Source organism: Haemaphysalis longicornis, unplaced genomic scaffold, assembly GCF_048455015.1.
Source record: "Haemaphysalis longicornis isolate Haplotype H1 unplaced genomic scaffold, Haemaphysalis longicornis Haplotype H1 scaffold_1, whole genome shotgun sequence".
Taxonomy (NCBI): domain Eukaryota; kingdom Metazoa; phylum Arthropoda; class Arachnida; order Ixodida; family Ixodidae; genus Haemaphysalis; species Haemaphysalis longicornis.
The window spans coordinates 283,260,930-283,283,060 of NW_027526203.1; the positions used below are offsets into that span (position 1 = coordinate 283,260,930).

The window sequence follows — 22,131 nt, forward strand, 5'->3', positions numbered from 1 at the left end:
AAACGCGACGAAGTGTGCAATGACGTTTCCCAGTCCGTTCTTCATGTCGTTCCTTCTTGCTATCTTTTTGCGCGTCTCTGTCCTCGTTCTCGGCTCTCCAGCTCTGCTCCCCTCATTTCGCGCGCAGCCAGAAACAGCACAGGCAAAAGCAGTAAAAAAGTCCAGAGAACGAACGAGCCATTCACGGTCCCCCACCTCCGGCCCGGGTGTTTAAGCGGCGGCACTGTGTGCGTACGGGTGTGCGTGCGTGTTAATATGGGCCTGATGTTGTTTCCTCTTTAAAGATCAGAGGGAGACCGGCGGAGGGGACGCGGTGCGCTTACAAATTGTGATTTCATTTTAATGACCGATGAAATTGGAGCGACTGATTAATTGCAAGACACAGAGATTGAGAGAAACGGCTTGGCCGGGGTTCCCGTCCTTAATTAGAATCCACGCATGGTGCACCCGAGCCCGGGTGCTGCTGCTGCCTCGGCCAGTTGTTCTCTCATTGAATTCTGCGGCAGTTTGCCGAATGTCCTCCTCCTTACGCCCGGGTCTTGTGCGCGTGCGCCATACCTTGCTGCAATTTTCGTAAGAGCTCTTCTCAGCTGACGACGCACAGAGATATTCGCTTGGAGAGGGAGGTTGGGCAGCTTGAAATCCAATCGTGTAAAAAAAAAAAAAATCTTTTGTAAGTCTACATGTGGCCACAGGCTGTCGCACGTCTTCGTGGTAAGATTGTTTGTCAACTCTTGTAGCTTGTTTATATCATCACTGGTGGATAGGAAGTAGCACTGCTCTTGCCCGTCGAATGCCTCGATCATCGTAACTTCATGTGCAATGAAGAGCACGCTTATATTATAAAACGTTTTACGAAAAATCCTCTTGCCTGTCTGTCTCTGTCTGTCTCTGCCCGTACGTACGTCTGTCTGTCTGCCCATCCGTCCGTCTCGTGGGTCACACATTTGTCGTCACAAACCCGTTGTTTCATTTGTCATTTGGGTTGTATGAGTCAAGAATGCGCGGTTTGACCTTAATCTGCTCAACATAACCGACGTGAATAGGCATTCCGTCCACCACTGTATTCTGCCCCCTTGGCTCAAACGCCGCTATTCCTGCGATAACATTACACAGCTGATCCTGGATTTGTTGGGACTCGAACGTGCATCGGTAAAGAGTTCGTTGTAATCGAAAATTTACTTTTTTAAAGCGGAATTTTCAGCAAGAATTTGTGTGGATGTTCAGAGTGTTCTTGTTTTGTATACTATATATAGCTAGCATCAGTATCTAACAAGGCCAGCCGGAACAGGCGTACCAGGCCTGCCTTTCTGGGGGTATAATGCGTAGCGCATTCTTTTCTGGTGGGCGCTTGAATAAACTGAATGGTGTCAAGAATGACATTAGGTTCTGCAGCCATTCTTTAAAAATTAAACAAAGAAATTGAACCAAGCCGCTTCATTGTTTGCCTAGTTGCCGAACAGGGACGTTGTTTCTTCCTGTACTTCGTGGCTTCAATACAACAGGTGCGCTATCTCTCAAGCGCCTTAGCAGCTCATGCGACCCCCCCTCCCCACCCTATTGTCGAGGGTCGAATCTCTCTAGGTATGGCAGGCGTACCAAGCGCTTCGAGACAAACGTCAAGAGAATCCCGATAAGTGGCACCGACACTGAGCACGTACAAAGTTACACCTTCTTCCCCTGATGCGATACCCTGGAAACGCATTCAGCTACGCAGATATGGACATGCAGAATTACAATAATAAAAAAAAACTGTCAGTTTATCTTTCATTGAGAAAGCTGTCGAGTGTATAGATTGAAAAAACGCCTGACTCGGCAAGTCAGGAAACAAAGGCGTGAGTAAGAAAGAATTACGGACGGTTACCACACCTGTAATCCGAATTCAGCGTCAGCTGTGTCTGTGATTCGGTAAGAACGCACAAAGTACACACTAAACTTATTACACCCTTTTGGCCGAAAAGAGTGTGAAAATCTTGTTCCCTGGCGCACATCTTTTAAAGGTGTTTAGGTGTTCGGGCTAAAAAAAGGGTGTAAGGGTGAAAAAAATTGCCCCCCACCTCCCCGAAGGGAATCGTGAGGAAGTGCGAATGCATTTCTTGCGCCGAGAGTACACGGCGTAGTAATTCTGCCATCGCCTTGAGAGGCGCAGTACCGGCGAGGGGGAGCTGTCAGGCGAGGGGAGAGGCGCGCGCCGAGGGTGAGTGCAAACCTAACGGGGGGAGAGGCGCGCCAGCTGCAGAGCATGTGACGTCACGGCGCGAGGAGAGGGGGAGCAGACGCAAAGGCGCCAGCGCGCGGTCACGTGGGAGTGTGACGTCACGGCGCGGGCGCGCGCAGCCACGGCGCGGGAGGCGGAGCGCGCGCGGGTCACGTGGGGTGTGACGTCGCTGCGCCGTTGCTACAGACGCTCCTCTCCGCTCCTCGCGCCGTTGCTAGCGGAGAGGAGGAGGAGCAATGCGGACGGCGGATTCAGGGTCGCTTATAAAGTGCATCGCACTTAAAAAGGATGTTGTTGTTAAAACCTTAAAAAAACGGGTGTGAGGTTGCTCAACACCCTAAAATAAGGGTGTGGGCAGTGCATCTACGCGTGACATTGTAGATCGGCTGAGTGCGCAGCATCAAATAGAGACACATTCAACACGCACAAGTCCTACTTGGACCACAAATGAATTGAGCAAGAAAACCAACGGGATGCATGGGGAGAGCGAGTACACACTTACTAAAAAATGTATCTGCTCTTGTTGCTTTTACAGCCAGAAGAGGAAAGTCCTCCGATATAGTCGGTGAGGCTGTCGCCAAAAATCTGACACTTCAGCGCTAATTTTGGAATTTTGCATTTTAATGTGAGCATATAAAAGTCAGCGTGCGGACTTGCAAAAACAATTTAATCGTGAGGTGGTTATGTTCAATAAGTCATGAAATTGTATTAAATACCAAACACATATTCCACACCTTTTCAACACCCTTCAAAAGGGTGTTCATTATGTCAACACCTTTTTTCACATAACGTTGTAAATCTACAAATTAGGGTGTTTGAAGCGGGTGGAATTGGGTGTAGGAAAAAGGGTGTGAAAGACCTCCAACTTTGGAGGTATTTTATACCCGTTTACTTGGGTGGACTGAACATTTTATACAAACGGGGGGGACGTTTTGTACTTCATGATGTTTCCCATTCGTTCCCAGCGGCCGCCACGGCTGGGAACGAATCCGCGTCCTTGGGCTCAGCAGCCCAACGCCTTAACCACTTTTAGCAAGAAAGTTCATTTTCTCCAGCCTTTTTTTAATGAGAGGGGGGGGGGGCTACGTAAGAGCTTTTATTCGTATGTTTCCTGTTCTGCCTTACACAGCTTCATGGTAATTAAAACAAGTAAGCTCCAAATTCCCCCGCCTTTTATCAGATCTCGGCGTGCATACGTCTCCCAACTCGCGTAGTCGAGAGAGGCACCTGTTTATGAGGGGCTAGTAACTTAAGGGAGCCACGCAGACAAAATACAAGTTTGTTTTATTCGAAATATTTCGTGTTTTGTAGTGCCCCCAGCGCTTGTCCGGCGGCAAACAAATTGATTAACTTTTCAGTGAATAAAGTATTGAGTTAAAATTTTGATTCTCCCACCAAATCGGGTTTGCATGACGTCTGCAATGATATAAGAACAGGCCCCACACGGGGCACCTTGAGCAATCTTGGTGACGGTGTTGGCGACACCGCGGACCCCGAGCCCCCATACATAAGCTGGATCCAACTGTGGCGATGTGTTTTAAGGTGAAGGGTAGAAACCTCAAACGGTGGCCGTCGGAGCCCAGGTCAATCTCCGGCGTATGGGCTCCCTGTTTGTTTACCAAGCAGGGAGCTCCGGGACCTCTCTCGGTATCAGGGTAACCCGAGCGAAGGAAGTACCCCCGTCCCCTGCTTCTATACTATGCTATATGATATTTTCAAAACTCCAACCGAAACGTGATCGGCCCCCGAAAAGGGACCGAACCGAAGTTTCTTTTCCACCACTTCCTGACTTGAGTCCTCCGAAACCGAACAACTATCCCCGCTTCATCGTGATGGAATTTGTAGACCAATCAAAACCTCTTGCTTCACAGTCAGTATTTCTCATTTCAAAGTTTCTTGACGGTATTGTTGGAGGGTCGTATAAGGCCAAAAAACATCGAACCGGTGAAATTCTTGTCGAGGTCAGTAGTCAGGATCAGGCCAATAAACTTCTTGCTCAAACCAGCATCGCCGATCTGCCAATCCGAGTCCCGCCCCACCGCAGCCTAAACAGCTCCCAAGGCGTGATTTTCGAGTATGACCTACTAAATGAATCTGAAGCTGCCCTGCTGGAGGGCCTTCGTAGTCAGGGCGTAACAGCAGTCAGGCGCATAACCATCCGCAGAGACGATAAACAAATACCGACAAAGCACCTCATCCTAACCTTTCACATGTCCACCCTTCCAGAATTCATCAACGCAGGTTACATCTGATGTTCAGTCCGGCCGTACATCCCGAACCCGCTGCGCTGTTTCAAGTGCCAACGGTTCGGGCACGGCACAAACTCCTGTCGCGGCCGACTTACCTGCGCAAAATGCGCCCAGCACGACCACCCGCCCGACAACTGTAACGTTCAACAATTTCTTTGCGTAAACTGCCAGGGTGCACATGCGGCCTACTCCAGAAAATGTGAAAAGTTTCAATTAGAAAAGAAAATAATCAACATCAAAGTCACTGAAAACATCACCTTCCCAGAGGCGCGAAAGAGGTTCGCCTCTTTCCCCCTGGTGAGGTACGCCGTCGCAGCTCGCCGGGGGGCGGAGCGGCGTCTTGTTTCGGCGGGAACCCCGCACGGGGCACCTTGAGCAATCTTGGTGGCGGTACTGGCGATACCGCGGACCCCGAGCCCCCAAACATACGCTGGATCCAACCCTGGCAATGTGTTTATAGGTGGAGGGTTAGAAACCACGAACGGTGGCCGTCGGAGCCCAGGTCAAGCTCCGGCGGATGGGCTCCCTGTCTGTTCACCAGGCAGGGAGCTCCGGGACCTCTTTGGCTACCAGGGTAAGGTCAAAGAAGAAAGTACCCCAGTCTCCCTGCTTTTATACTATGCTATATGGCATTTTCAAACCCCCCCCCCCCCCCCAAACGTGATCGGTCCCTGAAAAGGGGCCGCACCGAAGTATCTTTTCCCCAATTGCCATCTTTAACATTTCCTGAACCGGATAATTTTTCTCGATTTCTTGTGATGGAATCGCTCAATCCAACCTACCCTCTAGCATCTCAGTCAGTCTTCTTGATCGCCAAGTATCTTGAAGCCATAGTAGGAAAATCATATAAGTGCAAAAAACAAAGGTCTGGTGAACTCCTCATCGAAATAAATGACAAGCAGCAGTCCATGAAGCTTCTAGCTCAGACTAGACTGGCTGATCTAGACATCAGGGTCACACCCCATCGGAGCCTCAACAGCTCCCAGGGTGTGATATCCGAGACAGATCTTTTGAACGAAACGGATGCGGATCTCCTTGCCGGCTTGAAGGATCAGGGCGTCACTGCCGTGAGACGCATCACTATCCGCAGAGACGACAAGGAGATTCCCACCAAGCACATTATCTTGACTTTCGACCGCGCAGTTCTTCCACAACACATCAATGCAGGTTTTATCCGTTGCTCCATCCGTCCGTACATCCCGAATCCGCGGCGCTGTTTTAAGTGCCAGCGGTTCGGGCACGGTACAACCTCTTGCCGTGGCCGAACGACGTGTGCGAAATGCGCGGCGCACGATCATCCGACTGACAACTGTCCATCCGAAACCCTCACTTGTGTGAACTGCGGCGGTCCGCATGCAGCGTACTCCCGCAAGTGCGAAAAATTTCAAATGGAAAAAAAGATAATTAACATCAAGGTCACGGAGAACATCACCTTCCCAGAGGCGCGAAAGAGGTTCGCCTCTTTCCCTCTGGGGAGGTACGCCGACGCGGCTCGCCGGGGGGCGGAGCGGCGTCTGGTTTCCACAGGGACCCAGTTCAGCGAGTCTGACCTGGTCCCTCCCCCGCCCCCCCGTGGGTTGCCTCAGGCAGCCCAACCCGCCACCACGCCGCTTGCTGAGGCAGCAGCGGTTGTGGTGCAAACGTCTTCCGTCGGGACCGGTGCCGCTCCCGCCTCTGTCTCCCCGTCCTCCAGTGCGTTGCAGGGTACCGAGGTGATGGACACCACGGGCCCTGCACCGGTTCCCACCGCCTCCGCACCGCCCGTGCCACCTCTGGCGCCCCGGACACCCTCGGCGGTGGCGGATCAAACGAAGGGCTCCCGAGGGGGGGCCAAGTCCGGGGGCCCGGTCCGTCGGGCACCCCTCGGACATCCGACGACGATATGGATGTCGGGCCGTTCCTGCCTGCAACGCAGCGCAAGGAACGCGTCCCGACGCCAAAGCCTCCCGACAAGCCTAAAAAGGCGAGAGTCACAGCTCCGAAAGACGACACATAAACAAACACACACACTCCAGTAGCTCTCACACTAAATAATGGGAAGAGAAAACATAATTCAATGGAACTGTAGAGGCCTTCTTAAAAATCTTGACGATGTATACGAAATACTGCATGCTAATCAGCCAAGTGTAATGTGTGTTCAGGAAACACATTTGAATTCCAAGCACACAAATTTCTTGAATAGTTACATGGTCTTCAGAAAGGACAGGGATGGCTGCACACACTCCTCTGGCGGTGTGGCCATAATCGTCCGGAAATCCTTAGCATGCCACCCTGTCACTTTAAACACTATCCTTGAGGCTGTAGCAATACGCTTAATAATATTTAATAGGTTGATAACGGTATGCTCCATATACATTCCTCCTGATGTTACAGTTTCGAGCTCTGACGTTGAGGCGCTGGTTGACCGGCTGCCCGAACCGTACATTCTAACAGGCGACCTTAATGCTCACAATTCTCTTTGGGGCTCTTCTCGTACGGATGCCCGGGGTCGCTTGATAGAGAGGTTTCTTACATCCTCTGGAGCATGCCTTTTCAACAATAAACAGCCTACATATCATAACATAGGACACAACACATACTCATGTCTTGACTTGGCTATTGGCTCCGCAGTTCTCTTTCCTCTTCTCGAGTGGGGTGTGGGAACTGACCCATATGGCAGTGACCACTTCCCCACCTCACTTACATACATAGGTAAAGGCCCATGCAGTCCATCTTCCCATAATCGGTTCAATGAAACACGAGCTAACTGGAATACATTTACAGAGACATCCAAACTACACCACACATCCATAGGACACCTACACGTTGAAGAATCTACCCAACTCCTCACGGCGCACATCCTCGACGCCGCCGAAAAGTCCATTCCCCACGCCTCTGGTGCCCCGCGCAACCAGCGGAGGCCGTGGTGGAATGAGGACTGTAGGCGGGCGCGAGAGGCCCAGAACAAGGCGTGGGGTATCCTTCGTCGGTACCCCACGTCGGGAAACCTCCTCTTGTACAAACGGGCCAAGGCGTTAGGAAAACGTGTGCGCCGTGGGGCAAAACGAGAGAGTTGGCGTACATTCATAACATCAATAAACTCCTACACAGACACAAGGAAAGTATGGACACGAATACGTAAACTCAAGGGACAACAAACACACAGCCTGCCTCTGGTCAGCACTACAGGGGACACACTCGAAGACCAGGCTGACACACTCACACAACACTTCCAACACGTGTCCAGTTCAGCACACTACACAAACACTTTCCTGAAACATAAAGCCTGTTGTGAAGAGAAGTCCCTACGCGACAGCAACAAATCAGACTTCTTACAACTCCCTGTTTTCACTACATGAGCTGAGGGCTGCTCTAAGCACATGTAAACCCTCAGCTCCAGGCTCAGACAACATCACATACACAATGATACAACACCTGCACGCAGACACTCTTCTAACACTCTTACACCTATATAACAAGATTTGGCTTTCGGGGCACATTCCAAACTCTTGGAAGGAGGCTATAGTTGTAGCTTTCCTGAAGGAGGGAAAGGACCCGTCGTCCCCCTCAAGCTACCGTCCTATAGCCCTGACGAGCCTGTGCAAGCTCTTCGAGAAGATGGTAAATCGCAGGCTCGTGTACTTCCTCGAGTACAACGGTCTTCTCGAGAGCTGCCAGGCAGGCTTTAGGGTGGGGCGATCGACGAACGATCAGCTGGTAGCTCTTGACTCGTACATCAAGGATGCCTTCGCGCATAAGCAGTATTGTTTAACTGTCTTCTTCGACCTTGAAAAGGCATACGACACCGCTTGGCGTTATGGGATCCTTAGGGACCTCAAGTCATTCGGTGTATCGGGTAACATGTTAAACACTCTTGTTAGTTACTTGTCAGACAGAACGTTTCGAGTAAGAGTTGGTTGTGCACTCTCAAACGTTTACGTGCAAGAAAATGGCGTGCCACAGGGTGGCGTGTTGAGCTGCACTCTCTTCATAGTAAAAATGAACTCTCTTGGTAAGGCACTGCCACCTACAATCTCTTATTCCATGTATGTAGATGACGTGCAGATATCCTATAAATCATGCAATATGTCAATCTGCGAAACATCAAGTCCAGCTTGGTGTAAAGAAACTTGCCGGCTGGGCAGACAAGAATGGTTTTAAATTAAATCCTGTAAAAAGCTCCTGCGTTGTGTTCTCCAGGAAGCGAGGGGTCCATATGGACCCAGACATTACTCTTAATGGCGTGTCGCTTCCTGTGAACAAGGAGCACAAGTTCTTGGGTGTTGTGTTTGACCAGAAACTCACATTCATTCCACACATCAAGGAACTTAAACATAAATGTCTGAAAACAATGAATATACTTAAGGCTCTCTCCCATCAATCTTATGGTTCCGACAAAGAACTCCTACTACGGCTCTATACTGCTTTGGTTGGGTCTCGTTTAGACTATGTCAGTGTGGTATATGGGTCGGCGACTAAAACAGCGTTGCGAATGCTTGACCCAGTGCTACACTTGGGGCTTCGTCTCGCCTCGGGTGCTTTTCGCACTAGCCCTGTCGAGAGTCTGTATGTCGAGTGTGATAAGTGGAGCCTTGAGAACCAACGAACGTACATGGACTTGCTATATGCTTTTAAAATTTCATCACTGAATAATCATCCTTTTTATCCTGTCTTTAACGATACATCAACATCTCTGCTCTTTGCAAATCGCCCATCCGTTCCTCTGCCCTTTTCACTTAGAGGGAGAGAGCGAGCCTCGGATCTCAGTTCTTCGTTTTTAGATGTGTACAGGTCATCCTTTTCTAACAGTTTACCGCCTTGGCAAGTTCGCCCTGTGTCGTGTGACCTCTCTTTTATGAGACTTGACAAAAATCGTGTACCACGAGCTGCAATACTGCAGCACTTTCTGTCTTTGCTGTTTAAATACACATGTGCAGAATTTTATAGTGACGCTTCTAAAACCTCCAGTATGGTGTCGTGCGCTGCTCATGGTCCTAATTTCAATGCAGCCAGAACCATGATCGTGCACACATCAATTTTTTCAGCAGAAGCGTATGGAATTTTACTGATTGTATGACACATCCTTGAAAATCACATTCCCAATTCCATCATATATACAGATTCTTTGAGTGTTGTTCGCGCACTGTCATCGCACAAGCCCCCCAGAAACCACATAGTTAATCTTGTATTCTGCACTATCATGTCCGTGTATGCACAAAAGCATGAGCTGGTCCTCTGCTGGGTCCCAGGACACGCAGGGATCTCTGGGAACGAGTTGGCAGACGAGAGGGCCGGTGCGGCTGCACTCAGGAACTCTGTGGACATTACAACGGTACCCTACACAGACCTCAAGCCACACATAAGACAACACCTGCGCAGAACATGGCAAACACACTGGGACGAACAGACAGACAACAAACTACATGTAATAAAGCCACACTTGGGACGGTACACAACTGACTCACACAACAGACACACGGAAGTCGCCTTGGGTAGGCTGCGGATAGGGCACACCCATGCGACGCACTCGTATCTGCTGACGGGATCTTCTAGACCCCAGTGCAGCAGGTGCGGAGAGGCCCTATCCGTAGTGCACATACTAATCACATGCAAGGCACTTCACACAACACGACACAAACACTTCAGAGAACTGTACAGACAACATATTCCCCTACATCCAGCGTTTTTTCTAGGTGATGATGCCATTGTTTCCGTGAAACGTGTGTTTGAGTATTTGTCCGACGTCAAGTTTTTAAACCTCATCTCCTATCACGCATAATCATATCTGGCCCTATACACCAGCCATCACCATTGCCGTTAATTGATTTTATTGTTATTTTGGCTTTAGTAGCCTATATTTTATTTTAGATACTTTTGTTTGGCGCTCTTTGCCCCAGCTGGCCTTGCGCCAAAAAACTCTAACGATCATCATCATCATCATCATCATCGTTTCGGCGGGCATCCAGTACCGAGAGTCGGACTTGGTCCCGCCCCCCCCTCCCCCCTTTCCCTGGGTTGCCTCTTGCAGCCCAACCCGCCTCCGCACCGCTCGCTGAGAGAGCAGCGGCTGTGGTGGCATGCTGCTGCACCCACCGTTTCCTCCTCTCCGCCGGCCCGAAGCACACGCGAGGGCCCGGAGGAGATGGAGACGGAGGAAACCGCAGTAATTCCCACCTCTGCCGCACCGCCTATGCCCCCCGGGGCGCTCCTGACGCCCTCGGCGGTCGCGGCCAAAACGAAGGGCCCCGCAAAGGGTGCCAAGTTCGGGGGGACCGGTACGCCGGGTACCCCTTCCAAATCTGATGATGAGGTGGATGTGGGACTTATCCTGTCTGCTTTGCAGCGGAAGGAGCGGGTCCCTCCATCTAAACCTCCAGAGAAAATAAAAAAGCCCCTCCCAAGAGTGCAAGCCCCGAAAGACCTTGCGTAAATAGTCACACTCCAGTAGGTCTAACACATCATAATGGGAAGAGAAAATATAGTTCAATGGAACTGCAGAGGCCTACTGAATAATCTTGACGACGTGCATGAGATTCTGCATGCCAATAAGCCAAGTTTAATGCGTGTCCAGGAAACACATCTGAATTCCAAGCACACAAATTTCTTGAATAGTTACCTGGTATACAGAAAGGACAGGGTTAGCTGTACACACTCTTCTGGTGGTGTGGCCATAATCACCCGCAAATCCTTAGCATGCCACCCTGTCACCTTGAACACCGTCCTTGAGGCTGTAGCCGTCCGCACAATAATATTTAATAGGTTGATAACGGTATGCTCCATCTACATCTCTCCTGATCTTGCACTTCTCAGCTCTGACTTTGAGGCGCTGGTCGACCAGCTGCCTGAGCCATACATCCTAACAGGCGACTTCAATGCACACAATTCTCTTTGGGGCTCTTTTCGCACGGATGCCCGAGGTCGCCTGATAGAGAAGTTTTTAAAATCCTCTGGAGCATGCCTTTTCAACAAGAAACAGCCTACATACTATAACATACGACACAATACATACTAAAATCTTGACTTGGCTATTGGTTCGGCAATTCTTTCCATGTCTTGCGTGGGGTGTGGGCACGGACCCATATGGCAGTGACCACTTCCCCACTTCACTAACATATATAGGTAAAGGCCCAAGCAGTTCATCTTCCCATAATAGGTTCAATGAAGCACGAGCTAACTGGAACACATTTACAGAGACATCGAAACTACACCACACATCCATAGGACACCTACACGTTGAAGAAGCTACCCAACTCCTCACGGCGCACATCCTCGACGCCGCCGAAAAGTCCATTCCCCACGCCTCTGGTGCCCCGTGCAACCAGAGGAGGCCGTGGTGGAATGAGGACTGTAGGCGGGCGCGGGAGGCCCAGAACAAGGCATGGGGTATCCTTCGTCGGTACCCCACGTCGGGTAACCTTATTTTGTGCAAACGGGCCAAGGCGTTCGGAAAACGTGTGCGCCGTGAGGCAAAACGAGAGAGTTGGCACACCTTCTTGACATTAATTCATACACGGATACACACAAAGTCTGGACACGTATCCGCAAGCTCAAAGGACAACAGACACACAGCCTTCCCCTGGTTAGCACAACAGAGGACACACTTGAAAACCAGGCTAACACACTTGCACAACACTTCGAACGCGTGTCCAGTTCAGCACACTACACGAACACTTTCATGAAACACAAAACATCTGCAGAAAAAAAGCCCTTACAAGACAAAGACAGATCAAAAACTTCTTACAACTCTGAATTCACTCTCTATGAGTTGAGGGCTGCCCTGAGCACGTGCAAACCTTCAGCTCCAGGCGCAGATAAGATTACATACTTCAAGATACAACACCTACACCCAGACACTCTTGAAACACTCTTACACCTATACAATAAAATATGGCTTTCGGGGCACATTCCACGCTCTTGGAGGGAGGCCTTAGTAGTGGCTGTCCTAAAGGAAGGGAAGGACCCTTCCTCTCCCGCCAGTTATCGTCCCATTGCCCTGACAAGCTGCCTGTGTGGGCTCTTCGAGAAGATGATAAACAGGAGACTCGTGTACTTCTTAGAGTACAACGGTCTTCTCGAGAGCTGCCAGGCAGGCTTTAGGGCGGGGCGACCTGCCAACGATCAACTCGTTGCGTTAGTCATATATCAAAGATGCTTTCCTGCACAAGCAGTACTGTATGACAGTATTCTTTAATCTTGAAAAGGCGTACGATACTGCCTGGCGGTACGGCATCCTCAGCGATTTTAAGTCCTTTGGCATGTCGGGTAACATGATGAACAAGATTGCCAGTTACCTGTCTGAAAGAACATTTCGCGTGCGAGTTGGAACTGCACTTTCTAGGGTTCATGTGCAGGAAAATGGCGTGCCACAAGGTGGAGTTTTGAGTTGCGCTTTGTTTATTGTAAAAATGAATTCTCTTCGGAAGGTGCTGCCACCATCGATTTCCTGTTCAATCTATTTAGACGACGTTCAACTCTCCTCCTAATCGTGTAACTTGTCTATCTGCGAGCGGGAAGTCCAGCTTGGTGTGAACAAGCTAGCCGGCTGGGCAGATAGCAACGGTTTTAAATTTAGTCCAGGAAAGTGCACTTGTGTTTTGTTTTCCGAGAGGCGTGGCATTCGGCCGGATCCAGACATTCAACTCCACGATGCCTCTATTCCTGTAAAAAAGGAACACAAGTTCTTAGGTATTATCTTTGACGAAAAGCTCACATTTATCCCACACATAAAACAACTAAAACATAAATGCTTAAAAACACTGACTATCCTGAAGGTTCTCTCGCACGTTTCTTTTGGTGCTGACAAACAACTTTTACGTGTTTTTAGCAGCCTAATAGGTTCACGATTGGACTACGGTAGCGTTGTCTATGGGTCAGCCACTAAAACATCCCTCAGAATGCTGGACCCTGTGCTTCATCTAGGGCTCCACTTGGCGTGTGGTGCCTTCCGGACTAGTCCAGTTGAAAGCTTGTATGTAGAGTGCAACAAATGGAACCTACAACGTCAGCGAGCATACACAGATCTCCTTTATGCTTTTAAAATTTCATCCATGCCTCGCCATCCTTTTAAATCAGTTTTTCATGATACATCGATGACTGAACTCCTTTTAAATAGACCATCGTTCTCTGCGCTCTTCTCTTAGAGTTAGAAAGGAAGCGTCAGAGCTTGCTGTCTCCTTTTTAGATACAATCCAAAGTTCTCTAACATATTTTATACCACCATGGAATCTCCGCCCTGTATCATGCGACACATCTTTCACACATGTAAATAAAAACCGAGCTCTCACATGTGCAATTCTGCAGCACTTCTTGTATTTGAGCAGAAGTATCAGTGTTCTGAATTTTATACGGATGCCTCTAAAACCTACACCTCGGTGTCCTGCGCGGCGCATGGGCCCGGCCTTAGTGTCACTAGAACTCTTAACAGTAATACAAGTATCTTTACGGCAGAGGCTTATGGTGTACTTCTTGTTGTCAATCTTATACTTCAAAGCCACATCCCACAATCCATTATCTATACAGATTCCCTCAGTGTTGTGCGGGCATTGTCGTCAACAAAGTCTTCAAAAAATCACGTTGTAAATCTTGTCATCAAAGGTATTATGTCTGTGTATGTCCACAAATTTGAACTTGTCCTTTGCTGGGTCCCTGGCCACTGTGGTATAGCCGGGAATGAAGCAGCGGATCGAATGGCTGCTGCTGCTACACTCTTGAATACAGTAGACATAACCACATTACCCTACACCGACGTGAACCACACATCAGACAACAACCTCGCAAAACATGGCAAACACACTGGAGCGAACAAACAGACAACAAGTTACACGTAATAAAACCACACTTAGGACCATACACCACCTACACACGTAATAGATACACTGAAGTCGCCTTGGCTAGATTACGGATAGGGCACACACATGCAACGCACTCGCACCTTCTCACTGGATCTCCAAGACCTCTGTGCAGCAGGTGCGGAGAGGCCCTATCCGTGATCCACATCCTCATACAATGCAAGGCACTCGACATTACACGACGCAAACACTTCCCACAACTACACACACGATATATTCCACCACACCCGTCATACTTCTTAGAAGACGATGCCATGTTTTCTTTTTAGCGCACCTTTAAGTTTCTATCAGAAGTTCATTTCTTGCAACTCATCTCATACCACCCATAGTTTTACCCCTGGTCCTATACACCAGCCACCTTATTTATCTTTTAACCACTCATGTTCTTCACCCTGGCCCTTTACACCAGCCGTGCTCATAGTCATTAACTGATTTTATTCGATTTCCCTCCTCATCAAATAACTGTGTTTGGCGCTCTTTGCCCATGTCGGCCTTGCGTCATTAAACCTAAACCATCATCGATATAAGAACAGGTCATCAAACCAATTTTCGTGTGCTACGGCCCTCCTTTACCTTTAGTCAACCTAGATGGCGCCAGCATACCGCGGCGGGCCGTTTTCTGCCTTCGCTTTGTTTTTGACCGTATTTGTTCGTGGCTTGTTTTTGTTTAGGTAGAAAATAATTGTTTCGTGAAAGATTGTGTTCGCTCGACAAATATGGTCACGTGAGATACCGTCGCAAGCCAATCGGCCAGTGTCGTCTAAGGCAACCCCAAAGCGCCGCACTGCTGCGCATTTAAAACAAGCAGTGAGCGCAGTACTAACAGCAGTACGCATCGGTAATTCTATGTTAACGTGTAGTTTCGTAACTTCCACTGTTTATCACACCATTCTTACAGCTATAAAAAGAATGTGCCCTAAATTTAAGCGCAAATAGCTCGTTCGGCAAGCATTAAGCCCTGCATAATTTACTTTTGCTTTTGCCGGCCTCGGCCAATTGCAGAGTTGGCACATATGACATCACATGCTCTGTTGCGGGAAATGAGCTAGTGGGTCGCATGACCATTCCCTTTTCCCTAATTGTATATATCTTATCTGGGCGAAGTTGACGCTAAAAGGGATGTCAGTATGATTCTAAGGAAGTAATCTTTCGAATGAACAAAACTGTAAGGCCCCTTTGTAAGGCCCTTTTTCTGTAAGGCCCCTTTGAAGAGAGAAGCGCATTGCAGTGTCAGTGCTTGTCTTGCTTCTGAGACCACCTTGCAGACAACGCTCGCTAGACTGCGGCTTTTGGTGTATACGTGTACGTTGACGTTGCTTTTGCATGATCATGCCGGCTACTGGCGCTGGCCTACAAATTGCTGGATGCTGTCGTGATATTATTTAATCAGTTAGGTGGGGTCACACGGGAATAGACATAAACAAAAAAGCAGCCCGTAGAGTTTCCACCGGTGGTTTCGGCGTGAAAATTGTTATTATACGTGCCCCATAGAGCCGAACAATCATTTCGCCTTAACAAAGCTATAAGGTTGCCTCAGTTCACGCCGCAGCCTTGCAGGAGCGGCGTTCATCAGACCAAGCTGAATGTATCAGTAGTTTTGAAATCGTAAGCTGATGTCGCCTTCCAACTTGTTCCGTACGCCACCATTCATGTTAAGCGCTGTATAACTTGCCTATTACAAATATGCTGCCGAAGTGCCTTTCAATGAGGTTGTCATGCGATGCCAGCGTCAGTTGTTGAGAGGCGAGACTGAAAGCAGCAGCGAATTAAGCCACGATAGCGCAGAGACGACGTTCACTGAGGAGGAGGTAGGTCCATGTCCGTTCCTGGGCTTTTCGTCGTTTTTTTTTTTAGTTGACAATCCTCCTTTCGCTACCTAAACGCAGAAATTTTTGTTTGCCTGTCTCTCTTTTATTAGATCCAACAACCTGGCTAAAAATCAGGTAGAAGAATGCTTGTACACGATGTACAACCGGCGGCAAAATAAGCCGGGGCACAAGAGCGCGTGCCAAAATGCATCGCGGTGACATCCGGCATTGCACTTAAGGTGTCGAGATATTCATGTGCGCGTGCGCGTCCAACCATGCTTGTTGCATAGTTTCATACTAATATATACTAGAGTTAAATCTGTCGCTGCAGTAGCGGGCCGCCGTGGGCCACAACATTGCCGCTAGCGACGTTCCTCGCCTACTCTGCTTAGCTAGCCACATGGCTTCTTTTTGTCTCGAAGCCAAAATCAACAAAAAAGGGTAACATTTTTTTCTTGTTCATCGTGCATAAAGCTCCTAATAATAATCACTGACAAATAAATTTTTTGGAGGCTCAATTTTGTATTAATAAAAGAAATTTGATGAACCTTCTACAGTAATATTGTTGCTTTTTGCAGCCAGAGCCAACTTTTCAGCCTGCTCATGACCCATGTAAAGGACAAGTCGAACGTGCCGGCCCGGTACATAACGGAATGCTCGCCGAAGCGCGGCTCCCCTAGACAGTGGCGCCAGATTTCCCTCTAGTATATATTAGTATGGAACTCTATGGATCGTTGCCCTGTTTTTGCTTTCATTCCAACAAGCAAAGCTGATCATGTTCAGCGCTTGGCCATACGGGTCACTTTCTTGCCAACATGCATCGCTCGTACACGCTTCCGCGGCGAACGGTGAGGGCGAACTGTGCGTTGCTCGCTCTGCCCCGATCCCACAGATAACATGTCTTGCCCGTCTCGGTGACGATCTTCTGCCACATATATCCCATCGCGTAATTGTATTTTTTGCCTAAAACCTGCAGTTGGTTGGTACATAAAAATGAGCCCACCAAAACGGAAATGAATTGAGGCGAGAAATAGATTATTTGAATAAAGTGTGATGCGAAATCACCTTGCACAAGTACTAAAGCAGGTATTGACGGGAAAACAACGCGAGCAGAGATCGGCATGGTCATAGGTTTGACAAAAAAGGAGACAAGTAGTAATAGGCTGCAATACACGTCGAATTGATTGGCACTGACACAGACCAGTTTCGCGTTTAGACAGCGAAACAAACGCTATCGGCCTTAAAACTAAGATATCGAAACCTCGTTGCAATGCTAGCTTTATCAGAGCCAGGCAAATACTGCAAATCCCGCTTCACCCTCGCCGTTCGCCGCAGAAGCGTGTGCCATCGAGACGTGTTCAGCCTAACAAGTTACCCCTAGTGCCAAGCGCTCAATGCTATAGCTTTGCCGCTTGAAGCAAAAAAAAAAAAAAAAAAAAAGACGGGGCAGAGTATAGGGGTTGAACGCGCCCGCGCACATCGGCGTCTCGACACCAGAAGTGCAACGGTAGGTGGCGCCGCGATGCATTTTGCCACGCGCTCGCGTGCCCCGGCTTATTTTGCCGCCGCGTGTATTCATAAGAACCATTGCCGATTGCAACAACCTCTCAAAGAATGCGGAAACCGAAAAATCGCTATCCGCTTTCGAGTCGCACCTGCTCACAAGATGCATCTTTTTGCTTTCTGCATATTTTGTGTATGTTTGTGAGTTTTGCCGCGAAGGTGAGTCATGTAAATTATGTTTCTCCCACCCTGCTAAGATCTCGAACAAATATCGCAGCATTAATAAACAAATAAATAAATAAATAAATAAATAAATAGGCAAGACCGTTCCAAACTACTAAAATTGGTGGCATGGCTCATACATGTTTACATTATTTAGTGAACGGGAATCCTCAGGCATAGTTGAGGCAAAATGACTAGCATTTTTTATTTAAGAATGGCGTTGGGTTGGTTGTTACGATTAGAAATTACAAAAAAAGAAGCGGGTTATGAACGGTGTCTAAGAGAGGCGAGACAACAGCAAACCCCGAGACAAAGTATGTCAGCTTGAGCTGATCCAACCACAACTATGCCCCTACAGATGGAGCGCCAGTACTCTGAACGGGCGAAAATCAAATTTAATCTAGTGAACTTCCAAATCATTCCTCATAGGAGGAGCGAGAGGGGAGAAAAAAAGCCGCCCTGAGGGGTGGAAGGGGCGAGAACTTGGGGTGTTACGTGGCAGGGGCGACAGAAGACTATCGCCTTCCGACGACATCTGCATTAAAGCAAGCACATACACGGACCCTTTCCTTCTGAAGTGCGTCCGCTCCGAACTTTAGCAGCGTGTGTAGTGGTTGGGCCGCGTTCATTTTCTTCGCCGCACCACCGCGGCGGCTCAGTGGTTAAGGCGTTGCGCTGCTGAGCACGACGTCGTGGGTTGGATTCCCGGCCGCGCCGGCTGCTTTTCTGATGGAGGCGAAAAGCAAAAACGCCCGTGTGTGCGAGATTTCGGCGCACGTTAAAGATCCCCAGGTGGTCAAAATTAATCCGGAGCGCTCCACTACGGCGCGCCTCATCGCCTGCGTTGCGTCGGCGCGTTAAACCCTACAATCAATCATTTTCTTCATCGCTTAGTTTTTTTCAAATTCTTTCACTAGCTTTCTAGGTATAAGCTGCCTTCCACCTTAGCTGCTTCGATTTTTATGGTAATTCTTCCGTAAGGCCTTCGCTGCTGCTCTCCATCGTGTCTCGCTACACCTGCCGCTGTGCCGCGAACAGAAATCACATGTTCCAGGGTGGCTCAGTGACACAGGTATAATGTATTTGTTGGGGTAGGTGCTTGCTTTTTAGAAAGGTGCTGCCCTGGGGAAGTGACTGACAAATTGACCGGAGCACCCCATTTATCTAAACGTGGTCTCTACTATTACCGCAGGCTGTTTGGGAAGATTCCAGTAGCAAACACGGAGTGACAACGCCATCTCCGCCCGCACCATGGACGCACCCCCGGGAAGTGACGTCACCTTGACGAACTTGCCAAAGAAGACTACTTACGAGGGTATCCTTAAAGTGGCCGGACGTGTCAACCCTTTTCCCGTCACCGTACAAGATGACCAGCCAGAGCATGTCATTGGGTACGGAGCCACCGGCATCGTCTGGTCAGTCACGGACCCTCGAAATGGCAGGCGAGTGGCCCTTAAGGTGATGCGCAATCGGTTCCAAAGCCTGGGGTCTACCAAGAGGGCATTTCGAGAAATTAGGATGCTGTGCTTCTTCAAGCATGAGAATGTTCTATCAGCGCTGGACCTCGTGCAACCGCCTGCACTTGGCTGCTTCCAAGAGATATATGTTGTTTCTGAACTAATGGCCACTGATCTTTGTAAAATCTTAGCCTCTCCACAGCCAATTAGCGAAGTGCACGTAAAACTGTACGTGTACCAAATCCTCAGAGGCTTGAAGTATTTAGTATCGGCCAGGATAATTCACAGGGACATCAAACCTGGGAACCTCCTTGTTGACCACAACTGCGTTTTGAAGATCTGTGATTTCGGGCTGGCCCGTACGGAGGATCCGAATGAGCAGCGCCGTATGACGCAAGATGTGGTGACTCCATACTACCGTGCCCCAGAGCTACTACTGGGGGCAGACCATTATGGTCCAGCCATCGACATGTGGTCCGTTGGATGCGTCTTTGCCGAGCTCCTTGGACGCCGCGTTCTTTTCCAGGCCATGGCCCCCACCCAGTTGCTGGACCGCATAACGGAGCTGCTCGGGACCCCGGAGCTGAAGGACATGAGCCACGGTTGCGATGGAGCCCGCGCCTACATGCTCAGCCGCCCTCACAAGCCACCCTCGCTGGCAAAGCTAAACTCCCTGTCCGCTTTGGCCACTCCGGAGGCTGTAGACCTGCTGATCAAAATGCTTGTGTTTAACCCCGACAAGCGCATCACCTGTGTGGATGCCCTGTCGCACAAGTACTTGACATGTGGGCGGTGGCTCTACCACCAATCCTTGTGCAGCTGCTGCGAGACCAGTGCTCTCGGGCGTACCAACGCGACAGACTTGGAGCCCGTCGCTCGACACGCTTTCGACGACTCGTTCGAGTTGGATCTGACATCTGCGCGAAGAGCTAAGGAAGAAGTGCACAAATTTATCTTGGAAAGGTGTGCAGCGTCTCATGGCGTCCCACTTTGCATCAACACTGCATCAACCGTTTTCCCCTTCTTCGCAAGTGTGACAGTCTCTTACACGCAGCCTCCGACGCCGCACCGGTGGAAGTGACAGATACCATCTCATAGGCGCCGTATTTTGCCGTGAGATTGTTCATTTAGCAAACTCAAAAAGTTACCTTTCCTTTCTGTTGTCACCACATCTACACCTTCTTATGAGGACTCAACTATATAAGCACGTGACTACTCAGTTTGGGAAAGAAGTGGTGTAACCAACAACTGTGACGCAACCGTCTTGGTTGGAACGTAGACTCGCCTTGTTATCTTCATTTTTATTCAATTCTCCAGCTATTGTACACGTTCGTTTATTGTGTTGTGTAGTTCCTAGCTTCTTATCATGATTTTATTGTTTTACCAGGGCTAGTTAGTTGATTTTGAGTGTTGAATAAGATGGTCTGGGATGTTCAGGTGCATGTGACTATTGATTTTAATATGGTCTGTGATCGATATTCTGGAATTTAATAAATCACCCCTTACAAAGGCAGCTCTTTACTCATCACGTGCCGGTATGTTATGTTACTGAATTTCTAGTGACTCACCAATAATTGAACAGGGTTGCATAAGTAATTAAACAATGTCAATGCCTCGTGTCTTCTTTAGCAAGCCAAAACCAGTGTAACCCTTATGACATGCCTTCTCCACCATTTCATCCTCTTAGGGGCTGGTTTGGACAAAAATAGCGCGCTGATAATCGGTTGCCATTCTTTTTGTGTCCTTTTTATGCGCGAACCATGGCTTGGCGAACTTTCAAATGCTTTCGGGAGTTGCTTTCTTGGGGCGAAAGTCTAAAATATGTATCAGCAGGCGGGAAAAAATGACCGTGGTCGGCGTCGGCGTCAATGCCAACGATGCCAAAAGTAACGTGACCTAAGCGGCAGGAACTGCGCAATGGGGGAGCGTGGTAGAGCTTTTGCGCCATTATTCAGCTAGCACACGAGATGATTGCTGCTTACCAAAAAGATGAATTAGGATGGATTAATTATTTAGTGATGGTAGTAATGATTATTAAGGCGGGATTAAGAGAGATTGCAGTGGATTAACGTGAATTACGAACTGTAAAATAGTGTAGCCGCTGTGTCAACTAGCTGACGTATACTCCCTGCCCCTTCTTGTGGATTGGTTTCGAAATTTTGTACGTGGTTTCTGTACGCGACACACTTATGATGGGAGGAGGAGCTACACAGCAGGGTCGCAAAAGTCACCAAAATCATGAAATCAGACCCCAGCCTTCCACTGCTTGACTCACGTCAGTCTAACCTAATACAGGCTAGGGAAAACCTGAAAAACACTGCCCCACCACAAACACAGCCTCGGCCTAAGCAGAAAAAATAGCGCACATTTATAGGGAGATTGAAGACACGCATCCAGACTGGTAACTGGAATTCGGTATGTGATTCCCTAAATCGAAATTTCAACACGAGAAGGACTTGGAATGTCTTGATCCGACATCGACCTAATCGGCCCGCAATCAAACTTTGGCCCTTTATATATACAACTAGCCGGGGAAACAACAGGCACTCCTGACATATTTACACAAGTAAATACTGGCAGAAGGATCTCTCGAAAGAAAGAACACCCGCCATACACCAGGAAGGCCATCGCTGTTTTAGTTACCTTTTGCAGAAGCCGAGGTCAAGGCTGCCATTTATAAACTGAACACCAGATCAGCCCCTGGCCCTGACCCCAAGATTTTTCGGCAGTTTGACGACGCATCCATCTCTGGCATCACGGCCCTTTTTAATGAATGTTGGACCCCAGGTAAAAACCCGAAGAAATGGGGAATGGCCAAAACCATACTTCATATCCGAAAGGGGTAAA

The 22,131-nt window shown here is 48.8% G+C and overlaps 1 pseudogene across 2 annotated transcripts in view; it reads left to right on the plus strand.

Annotated features, from left to right (window-relative positions):
* LOC144146976 (serine/threonine-protein kinase NLK pseudogene) overlaps positions 1–20,854 on the plus strand; it is a 38,409-nt pseudogene extending 17,555 nt beyond the window's left edge. Inside the window, exon 2 of one of the 2 annotated variants that reach the window (XR_013317791.1) lies at positions 19,020–20,854. The product of XR_013317791.1 is annotated as a serine/threonine-protein kinase NLK pseudogene, transcript variant X2 (transcript). The remainder of the gene's footprint in view (positions 1–19,019) is intronic. The other variant, XR_013317785.1, reaches the window with a different exon arrangement.
* The last annotated feature ends 1,277 nt before the right edge of the window (positions 20,855–22,131 follow it).